Genomic DNA, 18,141 nt, shown 5'->3' on the forward strand with positions numbered 1-18,141 from the left:
ATTTATTTGTATTTACTTTTTTCTTTGTTTGTTTATTCATTGTCTCTCCTTTTCTCCCATTAAACTGTGAGCTCCTTGAGGACAGGGACCATGTCTATTTTTTCCTGCTGAATTCCCCAAGGCCTACAACGGCACCAGGCACAGAGTAAATGATAAGAAATATTTCTTGAATGTCAAGTGAATAATCAATCCAAAGCAAACTCGTACAGGGCTTCCTGATATACATAGTTTCTCACAACAACCAAATGAAATGCATGTGTAAAGTGCTAAAATTACTCTAGTGTTATTTTGGGCTAAATATTTGTGTCCTTTCCGCCAAATTCATGTGTTGAAGCCCTGATCCCTCAGTGTGATGGTATTAAAAGTCCTTTGGGAGGTAGTTAGGGTTAGATGAGGTCACAAGAGTGGTGCCTTCATGATGGAATTAGTACCCTCATAAGAAGAGGATGTCAGAGAGAGATGGATCTCTCTCTCTCCACAATAAGGCACCATGGAAAGGCTACATAAGCACACAGCAAGAAGGCGGCTGTCTGCAAGCCTGGAAGAGGGCCCTCACCAGAACCCAACCATGCTGGCACCTTGATCTCAAAAAATAAATATCTGTTGTATAAGCCACCCAGCCTGTGGTATTTTGCTATAGCAGCCCCAGCTGACTAAGACATGTGTTTACATGTGCAGACCTCAAGCATTTTGGCCAGTCCTTGTTTCTATGATGATTTTGATGGTTAACTTGATGGAAAATGTCTTTGGTATCTTCCTTTCCTATTTCAAACTTGCAAGCATTCTCCAGCCTCTGTTGCTATGTTCTGCGTGCTCGTATTCACTTCCCTCTCTTCACACAAACTGATATAACTCACCTAGCACACACAACCATCGTGGATAGGCCTGAGCTCCCACTCAACCTAACACTAATGTTATGTCAAATGAGATCTTTTAGTGATATTTTAAAAGGAGAGTTTTACAAGTATCTTGGGCTGTGCAAAAGGGGTCTTTAGATCAATTTGTTGGAATAATCATCCAATCTTTTAAATAAATATGATTAGCAAAGGGAGTATCACACATTGACCTGGATGTAGTAGCAGGAAGAATATCCTCAGGTTCTTCAGCTCTCTTTACACAAATAGGCATTATCCCAAAATGAGTAATGCTAGGAAATATGTAAATAAGTTCCAATTTACAGTTGGTTAAATTGGTTGTTCTTCCAATTTTTTTGTATTTATCAATAACTCAGGTATTTTATTTTTAAGAACATAGTAAAATACCTCTAACCTTTCTCAGGCCATTCAAGATTAAGCAAGGTTTGGGGTTCAAATGGTCTGGGTGACCACTTAACTCATGTGACCTTTTTGCTATTAATGTTTTCCAGAAAAACAACAACAGAATCATTATGACTACTAATAATACATTTTAAAAAATTAACATGACATCTTGGATCTTATAAGAGTCAAGCTCTTCAGGAAATAAACCATGAGGTAAGTGATTGCCCAGTGATTCCATGTTCAGCTCTCTGAGATCTGCTGAGAATTAAAGGTGATTCTTAGGGCAAGCATACAGCATTATCAAAGGCTGTAGCAGCTAGAGCAGGTGAAGGAAACAAACAAAAACAAAAAGCAAAAAACCAAAACCAACCTAGACCATGCGGCATGCACCATAAACTGTGCTTTAGCTTTGCTTCCAAATGCCAGAGAACACCTGTCCACACTGGGGACCCGGCACACATTTTCTTCCTGGCGCAGCACACCAGATGCCCAGCTCTCATTAAGGAGAAGTTTGTCTGACAGTCTTTGCCTTGCTGTAATTCTCATCCCACTCTGAATTCCTCTAGCAAACACTGATTGAAAGCTCTCCATATGCCAGGCACCACACAACTCTGCAAACCTCCCTTGGATCCCACCTTTGGAGTAGGAGAGGCAAGGTACAGAGAGGGTGAGAAGGCGGAGTATTTGTTGTTTAACCAATTTTTGATTGGAAAGACTTTCAATCAGGCATTAAATTTATCAGGCTTCTGCTGTGGGTCTGACAGGCACTGGGGATGTGAAGTGAGTTCATGTGGCCCTTGCTCTTGAAAGGTCACAGTCTGGGTATAGACTTATCTGTAGGATGTATTATTCAAGGAAAGAAGCAAAGTATAGAACAGCATGGATGCTCCCATCTGAGCAATAAAATGGTATGTGATACATGCATGAGCACGCACATGTGCACACGCATGCACGCATACGCATTACACACTCACACATGTGCACACGCACACACACGCATTGCACATGCACGCACACACACGCATTGCACACACGTGCACACACGCATTGTGCACGCACACACACGCATGTGCACACGCACGCACACACACGCATTGCACACGCACGCATGTGTGGCTAAATGCCTAGACTACTTGGAAACACTGGTTGCTTTGGGGAGAACTGGTTTGTTTTCTTAGAGCACTTATCACTCTCTGAAATTGTCTTATATATTTATCAGCTTATTTATTATCTGTTTCTACACTGTCATGTGAGCACTTGCTTACAACTATAGCTCCAGTGACTACAATAGAGCTTGGTATGTTTTAGGTGCTTGTAGTTAAGATTTTTTTTTTTTTAAATGAATGACCTGGAAATGAGATGATGTAGGGGTAAGAGTTCAGAGATGGGACAGTCTTGCTTTTGACTCTATGCCATTCTGTAATGCTTGAATATTTCACTTTTTATTATGAAAAAAATACAATTAAGTATTTTGAAGTATATTAAGCAAAAGTAGAGATGACAGTGTAATAAACTTCCATGCACTCACTACCCCAAAACAATGATCAACTCACAGCAGATTATGTTTCATCCATATCTCTCTCACTGCCCTTCCCCTGCCTCAAGATTGTTTTGCAACAAACGCCAGCCATCATTGTGTCTTTAAGTAGTTCAATATGTAAACCATAACTGCAATACATTCTACACCTAAACAAACAAGCAATATTTTATGAAAAGCATCAAATTATTCACTATTCAAATTTCCCTAATGAGTCTCATACTCTTCTTATAGGTTGTTTGAATTGTATTTAACAAAGTACATGTATTACTTTTCTTAGAATGTTTATTTGGGATGTTTACAATCTAGTAATCTAGTAGGGAATATGGCTCCATCCAATCATCCATCCATCTACCCATCCATCCATCCATTAAATAAATGTTAAGTGCCCAGTATGTGCCAGCCATTGTTCCAGGTGCTTGTTATATATAACTGAACCAAAAGACAGAAATCCCTACCCTTGTGGAGCTCTAGCCCTCTAGCTGACAGAGACCACTAACAAATAACAACGTATGTAAAGCCTTGATTATGATTCAGTAATATGTAACATGTATGATAATGGAAAGGGCACAAACTCCTTTGATAAAAACAGTGTCATCATAAGAGATTCAAAGTATTGAGGTCCTTATTTTAGCATTTAAAACCTGCGATGTGTCTGGGCGCGGTGGCTCACGCCTGTAATCCCAGCACTTTGGGAGGCCGAGACAGGCAGATCACTTGAAGTCAGGAGTTCAATACCAGCCTGGCTAACGTGGTGAAACCACATCTCTACTAAAAATACAAAAATTAGCTGGGCATGGTGGCATGTGCCTGTAATCTCAGCTGCTTGGGAGGCTGAGGCAGGAGAATCACTTGAATCCAGGATCCAGGAGGTGGAAGTTGGAGTGAGCTGAGATTGCACCACCACACTCCAGCCTGGGCAACAGAGCGAGACTGCATCTCAAAAATAAATAAATAAATAAATAAATAAATTAAATTTGCAATGTTTTCGCAACACTATTCACAATAGCAAAGATATAGCATCAACCTAAATGCCCATCAATGATAGACTAGATAAAGAAAATGTGGTACATGTACACCATGGAATACTACGCAGCCATAAAAAGGAATGAGATCATGTCCTATGCAGGGACCCAGATAGTGTTGGAAACCATTATCTTCAGCAAACTAATGCAGGAACAGAAAACCAAGCACCACATATTCCCACTTATAAGTGGGAGCTGAATGATGAGAACTCATGGACACATTGTTGGGAACCACACACACTGGGGCCTGTTGGAGCGGGCAGATAGGGGGAGGGAGAGCATCAGGAAGAATAGTTAATGGATGCTGGGCTGAATACCTAGGTGGTGGGATGAGCTGGGCAGTAAACCACCATGGCACACGTTTACTTATGTAACAAATCTGCACATTCTGCACATACACCCCTGAACTTAAAAGTTGGAAAAAAAGTTTGCAATGTTTAATGTTTTGATAAAACCTTGTAAACAGAATATATTGAGTTATTTAAATAACAATTAAGACCATCAAAACTTTTTTTTCCTTTAACTTTCTTACAAACACATTGACCGGGCTCTGCCATTATAAAGAAAGTCATGGTAGCCAGGGGTCAGGTGCTATTTTTCAGGGTTTGAGAGGTCAGACTTGGATGTTTATGAAACAGAGCCAGTCTGATACCACATTCTGGTGTAGACTCTAAATATGATGAGCATTTACACAGACCAAGCCAGTGAAGTGCACTAATGCTTCTGGAGTAGGTCTCCTTAGAGAGAGCCTTTTGTGGTTGGAATTCGAATACCATTCATCCCCAAGTCATGAAGCATCTTTGGCCTGTTATCTGGATGGTCTAGGGAAAGTAGAGCTATTGGCAGGCTCTACTAAACCTAAGAGTATTTTTGACTCATGCTTGAAACCCACATTGATAGGTGGTATTTTAACTCCTGAAAGGAAATGTCAGCAGTCTTAAAAATAGATTAAAACTGAAAAGGGGCCGGGCGCAGTGGCTCCAGCCTGTAATCCTAGTACTTTGGGAGGCCGAGACGGGAGGATCATGAGGTCAGGAGATCGAGACCATCCTGGCTAACTGGGTGAAACCCCGCCTCTACTAAAAAATACAAAAAAATAGCCGGGCGAGGTGGCGGGCGCCTGTAGTCCCAGCTACTTGGGAGGCTGAGGCAGGAGAATGGCGTGAACCCGGGAGGCGGAGCTTGCAGTGAGCCGAGATCCGGCCACTGCACTCCAGCCTGGGTGACAGAGCAAGACTCCGTCTCAAAACAAAAACAAAAACAAAAACAAAAAAACAACTGAAAAGGGCCAGTATAATGTTTTAACTCTTTTATGCTGTCATTAAGACACCAGACACTAGTACACCTTAACAATTTTGGTTAAATTGAACTTAACAACAACGACAAAAAAAAAAAAAAGGGGTGGGGAGAATAGGACGATCTCTTACCAAGACATTTCAAAGACTATAGTGTAGCCTGAGTAATTTTTATACAAGTTCCCCAAAACTTACGCATCCAAATGATATTGTTTCCTATGCAGTGGTTGCTTTGGAAGATGTACTCTATATTCCTTCAGTGGTGCAATTGTGCAAACCTTTTCTTTTCTTTTCCTTTCTTTTTTTTTTTTTTTTTTTTTTTTTTTTTTTTTTTTGAGACAGAGTCTTGTTCTATCGCTGAGGCTGGAGTGCAATGGTGTGATCTTAGCTCACAGCAACCTCCGCCTCCCAGGTTCAAGTGATTCTCCTGCCCCAGCCTCCCAAGTAGCTAGGATTACTGGTGCCCGCCACCACACCTGGCTAATTTTTGTAGTTTCAGTAGAGACGGGGTTTCGCCATGTTGACCAGACTGGTCTTGAAGTTCTGACCTGAGGTGATCCGTCCACCTCGGCCTCCCAAAGAGCTGGGATTACTGGCTTGAGCCACCATGCCTGGCCAGACATGCTGATTTTTAAAAATCCTACCTCATCTTCCTCCAATGTCTGTTTTCTCTCTAAATCCTGACAGTGCTCAGATTTCACTTTCCTCAAGATTCTGAATGCCTTCAAAAGAGGCCAGAGGATAATTCTGCAACCAACAAAAGATGTTAGATCTCTCTACTGAAAAGATGGTTCAAAAGTATAGGAAAAAAGTGATGATTTTCAGAAGCCTCATGGGTTCACCAAGTATGAATCATGTCAGAACAAGCTCATTCCCTTCTGCAGGATTGTATGACCTCCAGATACAGGGGGACAAGGTATGGTAGAAAGCATCTTGGACTAGGAATTAGGAGATTGTCTTCAAATCCTTCTTCTTGCTACTTTCTAACCACATATTTGGGGCAAGTCACTTGCCTTCTGTTAACCTTCTGTTGCCCCATGTATAAAACAGGGATAATATTAACTTCTAGAACAAAGTAATAAATAAATTAGTAATACCCCCCTTGTAAGGATTGGTATGAGAGTTAAAAGAGGTAATATATTTTAAACAGATTAGAATACTTTCAGTCAAATAATTCAATACATGTGAGTAATCCACACACAAAGAAAAAGACTAAAAACAGACAAATGGCCATGCCTGGTGGCTCATGCCAGTAATCCCAGCACTTTGGGAGGCTTAGGCAGGTGGATCACTTGAGGTCAGGAGTTCGAGACCAGCCTGGCCAACATGATGAACCACCGTCTCTACTAAAAATACAAAAAGTAGCTGGGTGTGGTGCTGCACACCTGTAGTTCCAGCTACTCGGGAGGCTGAGGCAGGAGAAATTGCTTGAACCTGGGAGATGGAGGCTGCAATGAGCCAAGATCACACCACTGCACTCCAGCCTGGGTGACAGAGCAAGACTCTGTCTCCAAAAAAGAAAGAAAGAAAAAAAAGCAATTTTTGGCTGAAATAATGAAGAAGTATTACCACGTCTTAAAATAAATGGCTAAAGGTACCAGGAATGTTTAGACTGAAGAAGGGAAAATCTCAGGGGTTGGCAAACGATAGCCCAGGTGCTGAATCTGGTCCACTTCCTCTTTCTGTATGGCCTGTGAGCTAAAAATGATTTTTCCCTTTTTAAATAGTTGGAAGCAAATCATACATAAAATTCAAATTTCAATGTCTATATAAGCAAAGTTTAATTGCGAACCCAGTCATCTCATTCATTTACCTATTGTCAGTGACTGGCTTTTTTGTAACAACAGCAGATTTGAGTGGTTGCAATAGACACCATATGGCTGAAAACTCCAAAATATTTACTCTGATCATTCACAGAAGAAGTTTGCTGACACCTGAAATAGTCAAAAGCTGTCATGTAAAAGAGGAAATAGACTTGTTCTGTAGGCACCAGAACTTAGAACTAATGGGTAAACTAATGGGTAGATGGGTAACTAATGGGTAAAAACTATAGGATAGGTAAGTTTCACTCAATATGAAAAAGAACCTTCTAATAATCAGAGTTACCAAAAGGCGGAAAGGCTGTTTTGTAAGGAGGTGAGATCCCTGTCAACAGAAACATTTAAACTAAGCTACATGATTGCTTGAGGGGGGTATAGAAATAATTTAAGGACAAGATGATGGTTGGGCCAGAAAACTTTTCAGAACCCTTCTGAAACTCTGATTTTGTAATTCCAAGCTTTTCCCAATCTATCTCTGAAATCTCAAATAAGTACTTACAGGCAATAATTTACAACTTAGACTATTCAGATTGCTGTGAGGGATAATGACCTGTGTAGGAGTTACTTGATGGATCTAATAGACTTTCACAAAAGACAAAAGTTAAACACTTGAACATTCGAATTTTCCCCATAATTTTATGCAACTTTTGGAACACAACTGAAGTCCAGTCATAGACCCAAAGTAAAGAGCCCCAGTTTACATAAACTCTGAGGCCCTGAAACATAAAATTTCTGAGTTAGTTGATGTTTCATTAGTGCATCCATTTTTGGATGAATCATGCCCTTTGTTCTTCAGTTTCTTTCACAGTTTACGATAGGACTAACCTACTTCATGTGGAAGACTGAAACAGCCCTTCCATGGAGTATGTGCCATCCTAGAAGAAAGCTTCAGAACTTCTTAGTTGTTCTAATACTTACAGGTCACAGGCAGATCATTCAATACATCATTTTCATTATATAAGGGTCCAGTTGTGGCCTAGAAGATCTTCCTTATATTATTGCAATAACTAGCATGAATGGTTGATTTAAACAGTTTATCTTTATTCACATTTTTCCTTCCTTATATGCTTTAATTTTTTAATGTTAAGATTAAGATTTACTTTTAACAAGGTCAAGAGTTCAATTGACTGCCAGATATTGGGTTAATTTATGTAGCATTTTATAGATAAAATCATTTGTACAAGTAATTTATATGCTGGAAGAAACAGATTTGATGTGAAGCTAACTGTAAGTGACTTAATCATAAATGATTAAGCCATATAATTCTGTTCTTAGTGGTTTTTTTAGAGAGTAGTTTTAAATAAATATATTAGTCTATGTGTAAAGCAAATGATTTTAAGACATATTTTCCTTTATAGAAGCCAGCAAACTATGGTCTGTGGATCAAATATGACCTGTTGCCTGTTTTTCAAGTAAAGTTTTATTGGAACATGGCCATGTGCAGTCATTTACATATTGTCTATGACTACTGTCACACTACAATGGCAGAGTTGAGTAGCTGCTGTAGTAACTGCATGGTTTGCAAATCCAATCTTAAAATATTTACTCTCTGACCCTTTAGAGACTTTGTTCATCCCTGCTTTAAGCTATGGATAGCAACCTGCACAGATAAAAAGTGTGAAAAGAATAAAGAACTTAAAAAAAAATAACCTGCAGATTATGGAGCAATATATTTTTGTTGACTACAGATCTGCAAAGATTTTCAGCTGATCTGGAAAGCCTGTTGAGCTTGAAATGGCTATCCTTACAGCAGAGTAGATTTTTTTGTCATGGTTAGTAGCATGTATTCTGAATAGTGAAGAATGACATGTAGAATTCAACTTGTGATTCGTTGAAAGAATTTCTTATGTATTCATTAAAATAAAAACAAAACCCAACCTCTGAAAAAACGTATTTTCATATGTAAATCATTCAATTGTATTCACTTTTTTGGGCAGGCAGTCAAAATAATTTTGCCTCTGTGTTTTCATTTTTGATGTTCATGGATTTATCATGCAGACATTTACATTTGACTTTGTCCTTTACAAATACATTTTGAATAAAATGCTTATGTGAAAAGGATTGAAAATGGAACCTACCAAGAATATTTCCTTACTTTAGCTTTCTACCCATATTCCCCCACATTTTTTGTTCAGTTGCAGTAAGTACCATTTGCTCTTGAAAATTAATTTGCTAATCTTAGATGCCAACAAGTCAATTTCTCAAATGTTTCATGTTTAATTTCTCCTAAAGCTACCCATTCCTGATAAAATCTGAGCTTTAAAAGATTGAGTGGGTATATGGTCTGAAATAGTGAGCAAATTAATACAGCATTTGCTTCTGGGGTCTTTTATGGAAAATGATGCTTAGTAGGCTGCTAGACCAAATGGAATGATGTATTAATCAGTTTCTTCCAAGTCTACTTCTTTGCTATCCATATTAGGACTGAAGTACCATTTAAACTTTGGGAGGAGTTTCAACCAGTTCCCTGCATATATGGTAACCATATTTTCTGAACCAAAGATTGGGATGTTTGTATACCCTGAAGATGTTTTGGCACATAGTCTGATACTGGGTCAGAATATTTAAAACCATGTATGCAATGGGAAATGCCCTACATACTTTTCTTAAACCACATTTTTTTTAAGTTGACCTAACGACCGAAATATTCTGGGAATGCATTTGCTTCTCTATAATAAATTAGCTGAGATGCTCCTTTTCATTCATTTGTTGGATGAACAGAGTGACTTTTATTTCATTTAAATAAGCATCATTCTATTGCCTAGCATGATTAATGTAAAATGCAGAAACTATTGAGTGGTATAATTAATATAATTAAAGTAATGCTGGTAGATCCTTTTCTTTTGGATCGTTTTCTTTTGGATCGTTACTGTTCTAAAAAGTGCAACTATAATGCAGAGAGTTCACCATCGTGGTATGATGGAGCCTGTGGGCAGAAGGCCAGCTAGTCTTCCACAAGAGAGATAATTAAGAGACAATGGTACAGAAATGCATGTTGTAGCGTGCACGAATGCTCCTGTGTGTTGACCTTACAGCTCCAAGCAACTCAGAGAATGGCTTGGTTTTCAAAATGACAATTCCTCCCAGATTCTAGAGGGAGGGGTGGATACGATTATTCAGGTTTGCGCAATTTCAAAAAGGTAAAACACCTAGTTTGGGGAACAGTGCCTTCTCCTTGGAGACCTGCTGGGAGACTAAAATTTCAGGTGCGTCAAAAATGCAGGACACAGAGAGGAATTTGAAACACTTCCAGAAGGAAGCAATTTCTATTTTTTTGCAACACTTTTCAATAACAGAAAGGCAAAGAGTGAGTGGAGAGAAAGGAAATGGGAGATCCCCTAACTGGAAGCTGTACAGTTCACCTAGAAGAGAGGCTGGGCTTATTCTTCCAGTGGGAAGGAACCTCTTTGCAGTAAGCATCTCAGTCAGTAAAGACCTTTTATCCAAAGGTAAGGAAGAATTGAGGAGCATGAGGTGAGGTTGGCAACATTTGAAATATTTGAAGTATCCTGCTGTTGAAAGTCGAGAAGCGGGGACTTATTCAAGAAATTTACAGCAATGTGACAACTGTAAGAATCTCCTTGGTCATAAAAACTTGGATGAGGTACGGTTAGGAAGTTTTGAAAGACACCCCAAACTCAGTGAACCAAATAATAATGCCTTGTTAAAAATAACTGTGAGAACCCACACTTTTCCCCCAAGAGTATTGTCAACCATCTGGAGCATTGAGTTGAGTGCAGTCTGTGTGTACACATGTGTGTGTCTAAGCAATAACTAAACCCGTCTTTTTTCTGTGCAGATTTTTCTGGGATCAGTTAAATGGAAATAAATAACATTTCATGTGTAGAACCTCCCCGTGTGTGCTTCTTTCTCAAAATATTGATTTTCTTTTATTCCATTCGAAAGGGAGACCCATGAGGACTAGGAAGAGGAGGGCACCGTTTCTTTAGGAATACTAATAAGGAAATCAAGAGAGACAGTGGCACTTTAAGTTTCATCTCTCCATTTCCTAGAGGCGCAAACCCTGCCAGTTGTCACCTTGGTGTATTCAGTGCCTTTTGAAGCACTAGACTCCTCCAGAGAGAATGTCAGCCCCAGCCCTGGGCAGTTTTGACAAACAGAGTATATATTGATACATGATAAAGTATGCTAGAAATCACCCCAGCGCTAAAGGCTACTATAGTTTTAATATCATCATTTGAATTAACAAGCATTCTGTGGAGAAATAATGAGCTTTCATTATTCAGAACATCATCCTTACCCGGGGAACTCAGAAACCATTAGCTCTTGAGAACTTAATGAAAAGATGATAAAGAATGTTTTAGATAAAAGTTTGAACGGGCACACTTGATAACTGAGGTAAAATATTAATGTTTGCCTGGATGATGGATCAGGGTTGTTGAGCTTGGCTCGTCAAAGCGACGGTTACCAAGTGTGTGGTCAGCTCATGCGTGTGCAGGAGCCAGCCTGGCCCAGTGGACGGTGGGAGCTGCCAGTCTCTGGCGACTGTGTTTCTGAGAAGGCTGCCGAGCTCTTAGCACGGCCAGGGCCCTTTTAGACTTACAGACAAGAAGGAGTGGAGGTAGACAGGAAAAAGAGGGAATGCAGAAAGATCAAGTGTGATCAACAGGTATTGATGTACATGTTCAGAACTGGCACCTCAAATCACTTTCATAGTCTCTCATGTAAAACATAAAAACAAAATACTTGAATTTATCTGGAAAATTGTGTTTTTCTTGTCTTAGCCTGGTCAGTGGACTCAGAAATTTTCAGTTAGCATTCTGGTTTTTAATTTTATATGATAAAATTGCATCGTGGCGGAAAAGGAAACAAAAGGGAAATAGAAGTGAAAAGATGACATCTTTAAGGCTTGGGTGCCAACATCAACCACTTGTAAACTAATAGATGAAACTTGAGCACATGCAGACGTAGAATAAAAGTCATGCTCTTCGTAAACATTTGAAAAATACAAACAGTAGAAGACAGCAAAATATCACTCTCAGTCCCACTATACAAAGAGAACCTCTGCTAGCCCTTTGGTATATTTACTTCCAGCCCTTTTGCAGTGTGTATGTTACTTTTGTGGCAATGATCACATGGCATATGCAGAATGATATATGTTGTCAATTTTTAGAGCATTTTCATGATTATAAAACTAATACACGATGATTGCCTAAAATTGGAAGATACCGGAGATAAACTCGGATGTCCATGAGAGTCGCCCTGGAGAGCTTATTAAAAAGCAGTCTCCTGGACCCCACCTCAGACCGACTGCATTAAATCCAGCAGAGGGGCAGTCTCTGGGGTCAGACTGTCTGGGTTAGAATCTTGATTCCATCACTTAACAGTATGTGGCCTTGAGCAAATTAATTCACCTCTTTATGCTGCAGTTCTCTCTGGTGTAAATTAAGGATAAAAAGAGTACACACCTCAGGGCTGTTATAAGGATTAAATGGCATAATGCTCATACAGCACATAGAATATTGGTTGACACATAGTGTGAAATCAAATGTTAGTGATGATGATGATTAATATTATTATTGTAACTCTTATCCTCAGTTACAACAAGCTCCGCAGATGCTTCTAATGGACCACGAGGATTATGGCGTGTCCTTTGTCTCTTTTCCTATACATTTAAGAATATGATTAGGTTGGTAGTGGTGTGAAGATGATGGACTGGTGTTCCATGTCTTTCCCAACATTTGTCTCGTATGCATTCCTGTACATTTCCCAGAATTCCTTTTGTCTGAGGTTCTGAGTGTAATTTAGGTTCCAAAAAGTAGATGAATTAGATGCACTCATGAATGATTTGGAAGGTGGAAGGGAGGCAGAGACTGTAGCTGCTTGATTTTCTTAGTAAGCAGAAACAGGTAGAAACTTGGTTTTTCTGCTATGACACCTGTGAACGTCTCAACAGCTGTTGAACTGTGGAGTTGGAGTGTGGAGAGGGGACCTGTTTTTCTGGTACAGATTACAGCAGCCTTCTTGATTGGGGCGATGTTGGTAAGGTTCAGGAGGTGGCGGCTTTCCTATTTGGCAAGCAGCTTCCAAATGACAAAAGAAGCTCCGTGGGTGACTGAATTTTGTGACTTTGGGAGCCATTCTTGAAATCTAACCTAGAGGCTCTTTCCTCAGCCTGCCTAACAATCCAATAACCCATTTCAAACTTGTAATAAACTAGCTTCAGCTAAACTAGCTAGAGTGGATTTTGTTCTTTGCAACATAAATCTAACAAATATCATTGCATATAATGTTTTAAAAACATATTTAGACAGAAATATTCTCCAGTCTTGGAAGAAGATAAGAGGTGGGGATTTGTGTCAAGTGAAATATATCATAGGGCACTTTATTGATCTTTGCTAATTATTTAAAACCACACTTAGATTTCTCAATGTGCATTTCAAAGATGCAGAAAAAAAAATCAATAACCAAGAAACTTGGCAATGAAAATGGCCTTTATGTTGGTTTCAGCAGTTCTCTATTGTGGAGGGCAAAAAGAGCACTTTTTGTATCAGCCCTGTGAAAAGTCTGGCCGTTGTTAGTAAATGCTGGCACAGAACAGCATCATTTCTTGTTTTAAGTGTTCCTCAAAGATGTCAAGTATTTAGAACAGTAAGTCAAGGATGTGGCCCAAGAAGCATTTCTGATGCTGGAAAATTAACAGCATCAGAAGCAGAAAAGGAACATTTGGGCAAGGGACTGTAGAGAAAAGCTCTGTTCCTCGCTGTCCAATCGATCTGAAAACAACATTCTTGGGTAATGATTTTTCTGGCGTCTTTGAAATGTATATTGAAAAAGCCAAGTTATGCTTTTGTTTAATTAGTAAAGACCAATAAACTTCTCTATGATAGAAGGTTCTTTCTGTTGCTTTCCTCCCATCAAATAACACTTGGCTGGGTATAAATTCAAGGGTTTTGTTTATTTTTTTCTGTCTCAAAATTCTGTAAACAATGTTCCACTGTGTTCTGGCATTTAGGGCTGAAGGCAATAAATCTGAAGACAAGCTTACTTTTATTCCATTGCAGAAGATGGTTCTGCCTTACATCCATTTAGAAAATGTAACTGAAAAATAAAACAAAACACAACAAAACTGGTGCAGGCATTTGAGAAGACCTGCTGAGGTGCATTGCATCCTGGGAGGTGTAGTCCTTGCGAAGTACAGTGCATTCTGGGAAATGGAGTTTTTCATGTGCTCATAGTCTCAGAATGGACTGTACTTTGGTGGAGGCCAGGGTGGCAGGGGCGAGCGGGAGGAGATGGGGATGGAGGGAAGAATAAGATTCTATTTCTTACTGAAAAGATTCGTCTTTTTATGACAATGAAAAAAGCCCAGAAAAATACCAGCAGGAGGCCTATAAGAAAAATATTGCACAATTAGGGGAAAAGATCATCATCTTGAAGTCTCAGAGACAGATTATTACCTATTTCAGACAACAAAAGAAAATTAGAAAATGTTTGGCATTCTCAATTCATACTATGGCTGGATCTTGGTTCTTAAGTAAGATTAGACAAAGGAGAGGTGATTTATCTCCTCACTACCTTTGCGGGGGTGGGTGGGGCAGTGCTACGCCTGATACGAAACATAGGCAAGTTATTGATTGTTTATTCTCAAAAGGATTCCACTATTCTTATAATGAGGCATTTTATTCGAGCTTTTAGGAATCTGTTGTCCATTGAATTTAGATTTCAATATTGTTATGGGCCAAATTGTGTCCCCCCAAAATTCATGTGTTGAAGTTCTAACCCCCAGAACGTCAGAGTGTGACTGTGCGGATGCTCCCCAACTTGCGATAGGGTTGTGTCCTAACAGTTCCATCATAAGTTGAAAATATCATTAAGTCAAAAATGTATTTAATACTCCTAATGCACCTCACTTACTGAACATCGTAACTTAGCCTAGCTTACTTTAAACGTGCTCAGAATACTTACGGTGGTCTACAGTTGGACAAAAATATCCAGTCATCCAAAGTCTATTTTATAATAAGGTGTTGACTGTCTCAAGTAATTTATTGAATACTGTACTAAAAGTGAAAAGCTTTTCACTTTTTTCGGTTGTATGGGTACCCGAAGTACGGTTTCTACTGAACGGGTATTGCTTTTGCACCATAGTAAAATTTTAAGTTTTTGAACTATTGTAAATTGGGGACTGTTGTATTTGGAGATAGATGGGACTTTTAAGAGGTAATTAAGGTTCAGTTAGGTCATACGGGTGGGTCTTAATCCAATCCAACTGGTGTTCTAATAAGAGGAGGAGATTAAGACACAGATGCGCACAGAGGAAAAACCTTGTGTGGATATGGTGAGAAGATGGCCGTCTATAAGCCAAGGGTAGAGGCCTTACAGGAAGCCAACCCTGCCAGCACCTTGATCTCGAACTTTCAACCTCTAGATTTGCGAGACAATAAACTTACATTGTTTAAGTCACCTGATCTATGGTATTTTGTTATGACAACCCTAGTAAACTAACACAAACACTATTTCAAATACGGTCTTTTTATTTGCTTCCCCATCTTTATGTTAATGGGAAGCTGGGAAAGTCCTTGTTAGGGGTTGTGAGGCAGATGCCATTTTTATTTTTAAGTTATAAAGTATTAAAAAAATTACGAAGAATAATATAGTAAACACCAAAGTCCTAGCCACCCAGTTTAAAAAAACAAAACAAAAAACATTATAGGTGCAGTTAAAGCCCCCACACTCTTACCCTGTTCCGTTCCCTCCCAAGCTGAAATCATTAGTTTCCTGAATTCAATGTCTATCGTTCCCATACATATCATATTTTTATACTCTGTGTTTGCATTAATAAGCAATTCATGGTGCTCTTTTGCATATATTTAAAACTTCATGAAAGTATTATTGAACTGTATTTGTCTTTCCAACTTGCTTTTTGCTTTTAGTGCTATGTTCTGGGGATTTATTCATGCTGAAAAAATACAGATAGATATAGACATCTAGTTTGCATGTTTTAATTATTTTTATTTATGAATACATCACAGTTTGCTTACACATTTTATCCTTGATGGAGCGTGTGTAACATATTTTCAGTTTTATATTATTTAGAAATAAATAATGCTGTGAACATTCTTAAAGAGATCTTCTTGGGCATGTGGACAGGAGTTTCTTCAGGTTTGGAGTTGCTGAGGCATAGGTTGTGAGTAGTTTCAAATATGATACTTATGTATATACTCCCAAATTTTCTCCAAATTGATTGTACCAGTTTATACTTCCATCAGCTGTGTTACTTCATACACTTGCCAAAATAACGTGTTGTCAGAATTGGAAAACTTTAATGAACGTGATGGGTATGAAATCTCATGGTTTTTATTTGCATCTCTGTAAGTATTTTGAGGTTAAAGTTTTTTTTTTTTTTTTGAGACAGAGCCTTGCTCTGTTGCCCAGGCTGGAGTGCAGTGGTGTGATCTCAGATCACTGCAACCTTGGCCTCCCATGCTCAAGCGATTCTTGTGCCTCAGCCTCCTGAGTAGCTGGGATTACAGGCCTGTGCCACCACACCCAGCTAATTCTTGTGTTTTTATCAGAGATGGGGTTTTGCCATGTTGTCCAGGCTGTCCTCAAGAGATCCACCTGCCTTAGTCTCCCAAATTGCTGGGATTATAGGTGTGAGCCACTGTGCCCAGCCAGAGGTTGAACATATTTTAAAATGTTTTGGAGTATTTGAATTTTCTCTTTCATTGATTCTGTGTTCACATACTTTGCCATTTTTCTATTGGGCTGCTTCTCTTTTTCTTATTGATTTGTGGGAGTTCTTTATATATTCTAGATATGAAGCCATTGGGTTTGTATGTATCTTCATCCTGGTTTATTATTTTTCTTTTCATTCGTCTTTTGATGCATAAAACTTTTGTTTCCCTAGTGCTGTTAAGCAGGCTATCCAGTAGAGTGTTTTAAATTCTGAGCAAAGCTGTTTTTTTTCACTTGGAAAACTTTTATTTTCTGGTATATAAGTTGGCAGGTGCTTTAAAACAAACTAATTGTTGTCTTGGTTGTCTTAATATGTAGATTATTGTAAGTTCCGGCTAATAACTACAGTAAGCATAATGTATCCATAAGAAAATTATTTGTAAAGTTTACATTTATGTCTTTAATATGAACTTTAATAATTTTGTATTAATCCTCTTATTGTTTTAAAGAACAATTGCATTTCTTTTGTGGGTTAAACACTTTGTTATCTGGCTATGACCAGACTCACTTGATTTTCTATGATGTCAATTTTTATTTACTCATTTGTTTAACTAATATTTACAATGAATAAGGCTGAGGATTCATTTGAATATGAAATACATTACAGTTCACAATGGTATTTTAAAAAGGTTAACAATTAATTAGTTAATATATGTAAATTAATAGCAGTTCTTATTTTCTCATATTAGATCCAGCAGTATATTTAGTTTGCATTGTTTCTTTCTCGTTAAAAAAAAAACTTACTTTTTAAGAGCTTTTAAGTTTACTGCAAAGTTGAGAGGAAGGTACAGAGATTTCGCGCATGCCCCCGCCCACCCCACGCACACAGCTCCCCATTATCCCCATCCCCCACCAGAGTGGCACATTTGTTACAATTGAACCCACACTGACACATCATTATCACCCAAAGTCCACAGTTTACATTAGAGTTCACTCTTGGTGGTGTACAGTCTATGGGTGCGACCAAATGTGTAATGACATTAAACCACCATTACAGGACCACACAGAGTAGTTTCACTGCCCTAAAAATCCTCTGTGCCCTGCCTAGTCATCCCTCCTTTCCTCCTAACTTCTGGCAACCACTGATCTCTTTACTGCCTCCAGGGTTTTACCTTTTCCAGAATGTCAGAGTTGGAATCATATGGTATGCAGCTTTTCCAGATTGGCTTCTTCTACTTACAATATGCATGTGAATTTCCTCCTTGTTTTTTCCTGGCTTGATAGCGCCTTTATTTTCAGTGCTGAATAATATTCCCTTGTCTGGATGTGCCACAGTTTGTTTATCAATTCGCTTGCTGAAGGACATCTTGGTTGCTTCCAAATGTTGACAGTTATGGATAAAGCTGCTACAGATGTCAGTCTGCTGGTTTTTGTATAAACGTAAGTTTTCCACATTCTTTCTTTAGCCATTTAGTGAAATATAAAGAGATGTATATCTTATTATTAAGCTTCCTTACAGATTACATTTCAGTTATTATCCAATCTGCTGTTGTCAGACGGACTTTG

General features: G+C 38.8%; 1 long non-coding RNA gene across 2 annotated transcripts in view; it reads left to right on the forward strand.

Annotated features, from left to right (window-relative positions):
• Positions 1-18,141, forward strand: part of LOC123572884 (uncharacterized) — a 35,134-nt gene that overhangs the window by 15,435 nt on the left and 1,558 nt on the right. Inside the window, exons 2-3 of one of the 2 annotated variants that reach the window (XR_006697427.2) lie at positions 1,367-1,472; positions 17,875-18,015. This is a non-coding gene — a long non-coding RNA (uncharacterized lncRNA). Of the gene's footprint in view, positions 1-1,366; positions 1,473-5,803; positions 7,713-17,874; positions 18,016-18,141 lie in introns of those variants that run through there. The other variant, XR_012434487.1, reaches the window with a different exon arrangement.

Source organism: Macaca fascicularis, chromosome 4 (genome assembly GCF_037993035.2).
Source record: "Macaca fascicularis isolate 582-1 chromosome 4, T2T-MFA8v1.1".
Lineage (NCBI taxonomy): Eukaryota > Metazoa > Chordata > Mammalia > Primates > Cercopithecidae > Macaca > Macaca fascicularis.